We start from the raw sequence: 12,196 nt of genomic DNA on the forward strand, positions 1-12,196 counted from the left end.
AAAAAATTTATATTTTAATATTCTATTTAATTGAAAATAAAAATTTTCATGTTTTTTTTTTTTTTTGAACGAATATCCAAGTCTTTTAAAGACACTAATTTATTTTTTAATTAAAGTTATACATAATCTGAGAAAATAACGAAGGTTTTAGATATTTTATAGGTACTAATTTATTTCTAAATGGAAGTTACAGTGACTCATTAAATATTTAAACTGTTACAATTTCGTGGAAAGGAAATAAAAAAAAACTTCGTAGAAAAATATAAAAATAAACCTGGATTTATTTTAAAGCTTGAAGCCTTTACTTTCAAAATACATCATTTATTTTATTCCAAGATATTTTTACATATGGGAGATATTTTTACGTAGGTGGGAAAGTGAAGACATTTTTCTTCTCGAAAATACTATGAATTGTTGTAATAGTTTACAGTCTGAAAACTAAATATAATGGGTTTGAAGAAAACTTTTGACCTCCTAAAATTTGATGTTCGATTTTTATTAAATTACATATAATATATTTCAAATTCGATAGATGTTGACTTCGATGGCTCATTCTCTAAATCGAATAGTTGAAAGATTTTATACTATGATAAGTAAACAATTTCATTAAAATAATGTGAAAATGAAACAGTTTTATTGAAATAGAAATTTCTGTTGAAAACCTTCGGTTAATTTAAGCATGAAATACCCGCACAAGATCTTCTACCAACACTTGTTTATGATACTCGTTATTCAAATCTTCACTTATCCTCTCAATATCCACCATATAGCGAACTACCCCAAATTGTTCTGGAATTTCCCCTGTGGTTGACAGTGGGTTTAATACATGGGAGGATTATTCTTTCATGAGGCGATCGATCGTCGAAGAGTCCTCCGTTTGTATCAAATATTATAAATGGCGTACGTATTTTCTTGAAATTCTTCGAGAATTTATTCGTAATTTCATATTATTTATTATTCGAATATTTTTCTATCCGTGTATCTTAAAATTATAAATATTAATTCTGATAAAAGTCAGTTCAAAAAGTGTCAGTGATATACAAATTATCCCAAACTGCAATGATTTAATCTACAAGGAAGAAAAAAATGTTACATAGAATACATCAAACGTTTAAATATAACGAAGTTATAACAAATATTTCCATTACAACACTTAGAAATTAATTGTATTATGAAATTAATTGTATCGGTGTAATTAAATATTTTCATGTTTTTTTGATCGTGTGCTAAGTAATTTTATATTATAGAATATAGTAATATATGTTATAGTAATATACTATAAAATTATATTTTTTATAGTAATATATGTTATAATATATTATATGTTATATTATTAATATATTATAGTTATATTATATGTAATAGTAATATACTATAAAATTATATTTTATATAGTAATGTAATTATATTTTATATAGTATAGTAATGTAAAGTATAGTAATAGTAATATACTATAAAATTATATTTTATATAGTAATGTAATATACATGGTATGGTATATTATATGTTATTAGTATATATTATTAGTATATTATACGTATTATTATATATTATTTTATTTATTATATTATATATTATTATTTATTATTTTTAATTATTACATATGTTATTATATATATTATTATATGTTATAGTATACTTGTAGTATGGTTATACTATAAAATTATAGTAATATATTAAGAAATTATAACTTGTGTTTTATGTTAAATAATTATTACATGTATAGTTATAGTAATATAGTAATATATAGTAGTGTATAATATTTTTAATTCCTCAATTTGATTGCAGTAATATAGTAGTGTATAGTATTTTTAATTCCTCACTTTTAAGTGTTGTTCCTACGCTACGATACGAGCTTGATATCTGTGAATAATATTATAGACTTAACAATACTACAAAGTTCCTGAGAATTTTGCGTTGTCAGTTTAGAAATAAAATTATTTCTTTGAATTTTCTGCAGTAGTTCGTGCAAAATTCACATCACTGTTCACTATACCAACTATACAATTATCAAAATTTTATCAAATCTAACAATCAAAGTGCTAAGGATAATTTTTCGAATTTTATTTCGTAGTGGAAGATTTCTTCAGGAAAGAAAATCTCGTGATAGAATCGTCTGTTGAGGAACATGTACACTTACCCCATACACGAGGATAAAGAACATCGATTCGTCCAATTAAATAAAAGAACCGCTTCAACACTTCGTCATCCAGATCGATGGCAAGCATCCGGACAAATTCTTTTCCACTCCATGGGCCTCACAACAGAATGAATTACCGACGAAATTCGAGGCGAGAGAGAAAAAAAAAAGAAAAAGAAAAAGCGGAGAGATGTTTCCCATAAGAACGCCTGCGCGATGCTCAAGCCACGACATATCGACTTTTCGTGTGTTCCATCTTTCATAGATAGCAATGACACGATAAACGTCGGAAAGTGGACCGCGTGATTATTTATATTCGATTGACGTCCCGTTTTATTTACGAGTAAAACCAAAGTCTTCTTATCTATTTAAATGACAAACAAGTTTTTAAAACGAGATAAATACAGGAATATACTATGGCATGTTATGCAAATAATGAACGCCTAGTATAATTCCATTGAAAGTTTAACAGTTACGAATTTTCTATACTTTCGAGTTTCTATATTTGTGTCTAATAAGTAGCTAATATCTTACGATATGTAGATTTTCAATGTGGTTTCAAAATTATTTCAGTTGGTGAAGTGTCAGAAGCAGGGCTTGAATGAAACTGTTGAAATTTTCAATTAGTTCTGATATAACAGATATTTCCTTACCTTTAAGTTTTCTGTTCTAGGAAAACAGTCCATATATGTACATATACATATACACACATATATATGTCTTTTTTATAGAATGATAAAGTTATAAAAATATTTAAAGATTTTTTTTATTTAAGAGGATACATTAGAGTCATTTCTCTTACAAAAATATAAGTAATTAGGATGACATGATACAATGGCATGGAAATGTAATTTATTGTTACATGATGTATAGATGAATGTTTTATTTTAATCGAATCTATTGTGCAGTTTGAAGTAATTGAGATGTTTAAAGATAAAAACATGTGAAATAAAAATGTATGATCGCTGTATGCAAGCGAACGCATATGTATTTGCAAACTTGAGAATGAAAGGGTTAAAACATTTCTCAGACATCTCAACAACTGACGAACAATTTGTCGAGACACAATCTAACTTACACACAACTTAACTTAAAACCAACTTAACTTACATACATCTCAATTTAAACACAACTTAACTTAAAACAAACTTAACTTATACACAGCTTAACTTAAAGACAACTTAATTTCCACACAACTTAATTTACACACAACTTAACTTTCACACAACTTAATTTAAAACCAACTTAACTTACATACATCTTAATTTAAACACAATTTAACTTAACTGAACATACATTCAACTTAACATAAATTTACTTAATTCTTAATAACTTAATTTCCACATAACATAACTTACACACAATTTAACTTGCACACAACTTAACTTACACATAAATTAAATTAAAATCAACTGAACTTAAACACAATATAACTTAAACACAACTTAATTTCCATATAACTTAACTTTCACACAATTTAACTTGCACACAACTTAACTTACACACAAATTAAATTAAAATCAACTGAACTTAAACACAACTTAATTTAAACACAACTTAATTTCCATATAACTTAGTTTTCACACAACTTAACTTATTAATTTCCACAACTTAACTTATTAATTTCCACATAACATAACTTACACACAATTTAACTTGCACACAACTTAACTTACACACAAATTAAATTAAAATCAACTGAACTTAAACACAATATAACTTAAACACAACTTAATTTCCATATAACTTAACTTTCACACAACTTAACTTGCACACAACTTAATTTACACACAAATTAAATTAAAATCAACTGAACTTAAACACAACTTAATTTAAACACAACTTAATTTCCATATAACTTATTTTTCACACAATTTAACTTATTAATTTCCACAACTTAACTTATTAATTTCCACATAACATAACTTACACACAATTTAACTTGCACACAACTTAACTTACACACAAATTAAATTAAAATCAACTGATCTTAAACACAACTTAATTTCCATATAACTTAGTTTTCACACAACTTAACTTATTAATTTCCACAACTTAACTTATTAATTTCCACATAACATAACTTACACACAACTTAACTTGCACACAACTTAACTTACACACAAATTAAATTAAAATCAACTGAACTTAAACACAACATAACTTAAACACAACTTAATTTCCATATAACTTAACTTTCACACAACTTAAATTAAAACCAACTTAACTTACACACATCTTAATTTAAACACAACTTAAGTTAAGACCAACTGAACTTAAACACAACTTAACTTAAACAGAACTTAATTTCCACATAACTTAACTTTCACACAACTTAACTTACACACAACTTTACTTACACACATCTTAATTTAAACACAACTTAACTTAAGACCAACACTACTTAATTTCCACATAACTTAACTTACACACAACTTGCACACAACTTAAATTAAAACCAACTTAACTTACACACATCTCAATTTAAACGCAACTTAACTTAAAATCAACTTAACTTACCTACAACTTAAATTAGAATATATATTACATTATAAACAATATTTTATCTTATAATATTTCGCTTCAACAATAAAAGATTAGAAATGATGCCACTTGAAAGTAAAATTACTTGTAATCACTAAACACTAAATAATTCCAAGTTCTAATACCTTCTTTTTATCAGATTCGAATTCTTACATTGCAAACACCTCGTACATTGCAAAAAAGAAAAAAAAAAAAAGGAAAACGAAAGAAATGAACGTACGATTAAAAACAATACACGGGAGGCACATCGTGAAGCGAAATGTGCTCGTCTTGCACATGTCTCCGCGTTGAGCGCGAACGAAATCCGCTTGCGAAAAGAGACGCGAGCTGTCGTGGCAGAGACAGCCGGATTTAGCAGTTATTTGGACAGCACAATGGGACATCATAGAGACGTTTCACGCGCGGTAATATCCTGGCTGTCACCATGACGACAGAGCTTGCGTAATGGCTGTGTTCTTGTTACGAGGTCCCTGGTGGAAAAATACGCGCGCGAGTATAGGTTTCGGCTCGGAGAATTTCCCGACGTCATTTGTCATTCAATTGTTGTTATTTAGAGAAGATTGTTTCAAGAGTTTCCGGATGTCGCAAGCAGATATTCGTATAAATGTCAAACGAAAGATCTCGAACATGTGAAAATTATTTTACAAATTATTTCTTGCAGAATTATTTCATATGCAATGGGAGTTCAAAGTGAGTACACATTTCGAAGATTACTCAACTTTCAATTATATCAGTTTTTCATATTGAAAGATTGGTTTCTCTTTGGAATGTTAAGGTTTGAGACTTCTCAACATGACAAAGCTTGTATGATTAGTATTGATTTCGAACTTGTCAAAAATGATAGACTTTGCAATGATAGTATCTTCTAGTAATTGAGTTCTTCACTCTTCTCAGCAATGAAAAACTGTAATGACAGTATTTACCTGTTCACGTCAGTTATACAATAAAAATGATTTATTTTGACGGAAACATTTAATTAAAGCATAGTGAGACACGTAGCGTAATCTAATGTATTTGTATTGGAATGAACATTGGGAATGACATTGTTAGAAATACAAAAAGTAGTTCGAAATAAATGAAAATTATTCATTGAGAAAATAACTAAATATTACAACCAGACGTTTAGTTTCCTTTGAAATTATGTTATTCGTCATTTTGAAGTTATTCTATCATTTATTCATTTTTTTATTACAGTAATTTATAGTTTATTAACGTAAGAGTTTTACCATGGAAATTTATTGTATGAATATTTTATTCTATAATTGTATGTGGATATTTTCGTATATGTATACTCCTCCTTATACGAACATAATTTTACGTTAATTTTTCGTTACAGTAAGGCCTTACCTATTGTCTAAATATTCTAATAATCGAATTTTCTGTTCGAACATTTTGTTATACTCGAATATTTGTTTACTGATGTTTTTATATCTTTGCTTCTTTGTATTAACCTATGATATAAATCTATGTGATTATTATTATATGTTTGATATTTTTTTTACAATTGCAAAAAATGTACTGAAATATAAGACTTCACTAGATAAAACTTTACTAATAAAGACAATATTGATGGAATAATATATAAAAAATAATATACTATATAAATATAATATAATATAATATAATATATCTATATAAATATAATTATATATATTATATATAAATAATATAAATAATATAAAAGAAATAATATATAATATATAAATTATATAATATATATAAATAATATAATATAATATATATATATAAAATAATATGAGATAATAATAATAAAATAAATAATATATAATATATAAAACTTCACTAGATAAAACTTTACTAATAAAGACAATATTGATGGAATAAGAATATAAAAAATAATATACTATATAAATATAATATAATATAATATATCTATATAAATATAATTATATATATTATATGTAAATAATATAAATAATATAAAAAAAATAATATATAATATATAAATGTATGTAATATATATAAATAATATAATATAATATATATATAAAATAATATGAGATAATAATAATAAAATAAATAATATATAATATATAAGACTTTACTAGATAAAACTTTACTAATAAAGACAATATTGATGGAATAAGGATATAAAAAATAATATACTATATAAATATAATATAATATATCTATATAAATATAATTATATATATTATATATAAATAATATAAATAATATAATATAATATATATATAAAATAATATAAGATAATTATAAAATAAATAATATATAATACGTAAATATATATAATGTAATAATATATAAATATAATGTAATGTAAGAAATTACTTTATTTTAGCAATAAAACTACGTTTCTCTAATAAGTGACGATTTCTTCACAAACGAAAGTGATAAGAAAGTGTGTTGTGTCAAAGAATTATTTTGACAATTCAGAATACAAAAAGAAAGTAGTTCCATATAGAATTATTTACGCTAAAAAACAGTTAAGCAATTGAACGACTAAAATTTTTAGCATTGTCAAGTATTGAAATAAACTGACAGTTCTCTGAATCTCCATTTAAATACGCGCAATTCAATATCAAAAAAGTGGTTGTCCTATTATTCAAACATTCCATACCACGTTTGTCTCTCTATTAGTTCGAATATTGAAAGTTCTACTGTATGTTATCGCTACGATTTGAGAATTTTTATATACGAATTTCGCTCTCGTTTCGACACTTTCTTTGCTTTATGAATAATGTATCTAGAGTCAGTCATGGAGCTTCTGTCAAGTTTCAAATATATAAAACAGAAAGAGAAAAGTAGTATGGACATTTTATTGATCTTATTTAATTTGTTACTTAAAATTGGACCATTTTTAAAACATTTAAAAGAACAAATCAGAAAGAACTCGATTTTATGAAAATCTTCGTACGATAAAATGAATGGTATTATAATTGTAATCATACATAATTATATTATAATATATAATCTCGATAATAATAATAATTTACGTTATATTACTATTAATTTATATATTAAAAAACATTACGTTTTATAATATAGCAATAATGATTACGTAGCATACTTCGTGAATCCTTTTTTCCAATTTATTTTTTCAGCGAACAAATATGAAAAATGCTACCATTTCCTCAGAGTATCTATAATTTTAACTAATAAATAAATTAGCGTCTATGGAATGTTTCATATTCTCCTTTTTCTTTAATTATTTGAAATTTTTAGACGTACGCAAAATTTTGCGACTAATGTATACGAGAATCTTCTATTTTAAATAACTTATTTCTTTAAAGAAAAGTGGAAAGAGAAATATTTTTAAAGGCACGAAAATTTTTCAAAAATTATATTAAATGCACGAATAACTTATTCCTCCAAAAAAAAAAAATTACGAAAGAAATATAGTTTTGTTAATGCTTTAACTGGTACTATTGGACATTTTCGAGGCCATAAAAATTTATTTTGGAATTAACTGTAATTACAATTATTTATTTTAGAATTAATTAATTGTAATTTATTAATTATTTCTTAATTGTAATTTACTAATTATTTATTTAATTAAATATTTATTATTTAATTATTTATTATAAAATATTACTTATTTTAGAATTAATTAATTATAATCATTCGGAATATAATTTCGAAATTTTCCAGTTTCATTTGATTTTATTACGAACCTTCGTCAGGAAACTTTTCGTATAAACTACGAAATTAAAATTAGGTAATGTAAACTTTTGTAACTGCAGTCACCCGTGACCTCACGGTACCACTTTCAGGGTTAATCGTTATCGCTTTCGAAGATGAATCAACAAGTTTCCCTTAAATTATAATAGACAGAGACCCGTTCGACGCGCCCCCGGAGTTCATTTTCCTGCGATTAACCGTACGTGTGTCCAGCGCACGTGTACTTGCTCTCGAAATAATGAAGCCGAGGGCCATTATTACGGCCACGTATGACCTCTCTTTAAATTCCGATGAGCTGCAATCTCTGGTTTAATTTCTTGCCGAGATTGCACCGCTACGAATGTTCAAAGTTACGTTTGGCATATGTACATAGTTATCGCACTAAGTAAGTTTGCTACGTATCTTCTCGATATATCTTCGAAGCTGGCGTAGCGTCGGATTTGTACCCGTTATCACGAAGCATTCTGATTGTCCCTTGCGACCACGTTTTTTTGCCATTACTCAAGTTGGAAATCTCGTTGAAAGTTCCATTTGCGGCAAAACTCGAAATGAAATCAGGCGAGATCGAGATGATAATTTCTGTGGAAAGTTTCTTGTAAAAACATTTCTTGTGCAATTAATAGTGCCCATAGAGGTATATTAAATGAAGCAAAAAGAAAGAACTTAAATATATACGTCTTATTTTGTAGTAATTTCCACTTATCTGTCTTTTCATTTGCCTTTGTAATAAATTTTTGAAATTGTAACCGGACTTTATGGACACTCTGTATAATATTCTCCTAACTATCTAGTATTTTCGTAAGTTATTTCGTGTAAAAACATTTCTTGTGCAACTAATAGTGCCCATATAGAGGTGTATTAAATGAAGCAAAAAAAAAAAAAAAATTAAAAATATACATCTTATTTTGTAGTAATTTCCACTTATGTCTTTCCATTTGCCTTTGTAATAAATTTTTAAAATTGTAAAGGAACTTTATGGACACTGTATAATATTCTCTTAACTATCTAGTATTTCGTGTAAAAACATTTCTTGTGCAACTAATAGTGCCCATATAGAGGTGTATTAAATGAGGCAAAAAAAACTTAAGTATATACGTTCCTTTTTTTAGTAATTTCCACTTATCTGTCTTTTCATTTGCCTTCCTAATAAATTTCTGAAATTGTAAAGGAATTTTATGAACGCCCTGTATAATATTCTCTTAACTATCTAATATTTTCGTAAGTTATTTCGTGTAAAAACATTTCTTGTGCAACTAATGCCCATATACAGGTGTATTAAATGAGGCAAAAAAAACTTAAATATATACGTTTCATTTTGTAGTAATTTCCACTTATCTGTCTTTTCATTTTCCTTCGTAATAAATTTTTTGTAAAGGACTTTATGGACGCCCTGTATAATATTCTCCTAACTATCTAGTATTTTCGTATTATATTTCTTACACAAAAAAGTATTTTAGCAAAACAGTCTTACACGTTTTGAAAATAAATACAGTGAGAAGCATAATCGAAGCCAATAATGATGAAAAATTTAAATTTGAATTGTTACAACTTCGTGATAAAAAGATCAGATGACAATTTATTTCGTCTGATTTCAATGACGAAATGTTAAAATTTCTTAAATTTCCATCGTTCAGTTCCAATATTCAAAATTCAGTGAAACGGTGAGAAAGGAATCGTACAGCAAGTTTCGAGCAGTTATTTAGAACGAAACAGAATTTAATAAAGTTAACTTCATTCTCTATATCTGTCTTACGTGTTACGTGTTACGAGTTACGTTGAAATTATGTTCAATGAAATTTCACGTTGTCAGTCTCGTTTCTCTTTCAGTCGTACAAAAGAAGTCTTCGAGGGTTTCCTTCTCGTTCTATATCAATTCATATATGACAGGATACCTGGCTTCGCGATTTTTCATCAGATTTTCATTCATATTTGCCGAAAGTATCCTCCAATCTTGTCATTATGTTAGTGTCACCGTCAGTATGCTGTGTCGATAAATCAAGCACTGCGTAAGTGTACGAGATCGAGCCATTTGTCAGAATAATGAAATTATTCATCATCGAATCGTTCGAAAGCCATTTATAATTCGGAGCTTGGGGGATATTTGTTTTCGTCGCAAACTATTCGTAATTTAGCACGGAAATGTAATGAGATTTATTACGTCAGAGGGAGATGTGTCATCATAGTAGAAACAATTCAGGTTCAGTTTTGTTATTTTTATGCATTTATTTTCGAATGCCCATTGAAATCTATGGTATCTTGTAATTGTTACACTTTTCTTGAAAAATTGAAACATTTACACAAACTTAGTTTGTTTTGATCAATTCTGGTCGATCAGTTCGATTAAACAAACTATTATTGGTTGAAATTCATTATATAAATAGTAAAAGTAGTTAAAGGGAGAATTATATAAACCCTAAATAATATAATAGATTATTTTATAAATTATATATAATATATTATTTATTTATTTATATATAATAAATTATTTGTTTTCTAAGATGTTTTCAATGTAAAGATTATAGGATAACATAAAGAATTATCTAAATGTAATGTAATGTAATGAAAGGAATAACGTGAAGATCATTTAACCTCTTGCGCTGGAATGACGTGCCGCCAAAATTGCAACTGTTTTCTCAGTTTTAAGTATATTTAAATGAAACCCAGGCGAAACAAATGATAAGTTTATTACTTCTTAATAATTTCTATCCAGTAATATCATACCGACGAGTTCAAAAGGAAAAGGAAAAAAGACAAATTATTGTATACGGTTCGGTCACTCGTTATGGTCCGCGCAATCAGTTGCCAGCGCAAGGGATTAAAAATGTCACCGGAAAATTCAGAATTCAATATTCAAAATCTCGATATTCACTGAAGCGTGTTTTAAAATGTCGAGTTCTCGGGATTTTCAGAATTTATGAAATTTTCGAGAATCTTGTCGCATTCGGGAAACCCGACTCTTTCGAGAAATTATTGGGAATCCCGGCATTTTTGTGATTTCGCACGATATATGTATATATATATGTTGCTTGAAAAGCGCTCTATTGGAGTCATTTTTAAAATTTGTACATTCCATAATTGTAGTTTAATTTTTTAAACTTGGAATGTACGAATATATATTTATTTCAACAGCTTAAAAGTCTGTGAAAGAAGTGTACATTTTTGTCCAAATAATTTCATTTTCGTTATTATATACACACACATATATATATATATATATATATATATATATATATATAAATATTATTTAAAAAATTAAACAATTATGGAATGTACAAATTTTAAAAATGTCTCCAATGTATATATGTTGCCTGACAACCGCATTATACTATTGGAGTCATTTTTAAAATTTGTACATTCCATTTTTAATTGTAGTTTAATTTTTTAAACTTGAAATGTACGAATATATATTTATTTCAACAGCTTAAAAGTCTGTGAAGAAAATGTACATTTTTGTCCAAATAATTACATTTTCATTATTACCAGTATTTTGTATTAATTTTTATTGTATATATATATATATATCTGATAGGTTCGCGATTTTTATTTTTGATTTCCTTCTAGACAATGTATTTACAAAATATGAAGCTTACTTATAAAATACTTCGTACTTTATAAAAATACTATATAAAAGTATTATAAAATAAGCGTGCTATATAAAAGTACTATAAAATAAGCGTACTTATAAAATATACACATGTAAGTATGTATTCAATTCTTCGGGAAGAAAAATTTCAGTACGTTTTTTTAAAATAATTCCTACGTTTTTTTAAAAGAAGAGATGAAATTTTTAACCACCCAATGTGACGATTAGATTAATCATCTAATCGCTTTTTCATGTTGAAGGACAATTGA

At 26.4% G+C, this 12,196-nt stretch overlaps 1 protein-coding gene across 1 annotated transcript in view; it reads left to right on the top strand.

The window, feature by feature from the left end:
- The window catches only part of LOC122536284, a gene marked incomplete at both ends in the record, with an annotated part of 143,282 nt that overhangs the window by 12,666 nt on the left and 118,420 nt on the right, over positions 1-12,196 (top strand). The window lies entirely within an intron of this gene.

This window comes from Frieseomelitta varia, unplaced genomic scaffold (assembly GCF_011392965.1).
Source record: "Frieseomelitta varia isolate USP_RPSP 00005682 unplaced genomic scaffold, Fvar_1.2 scaffold_818, whole genome shotgun sequence".
Lineage (NCBI taxonomy): Eukaryota > Metazoa > Arthropoda > Insecta > Hymenoptera > Apidae > Frieseomelitta > Frieseomelitta varia.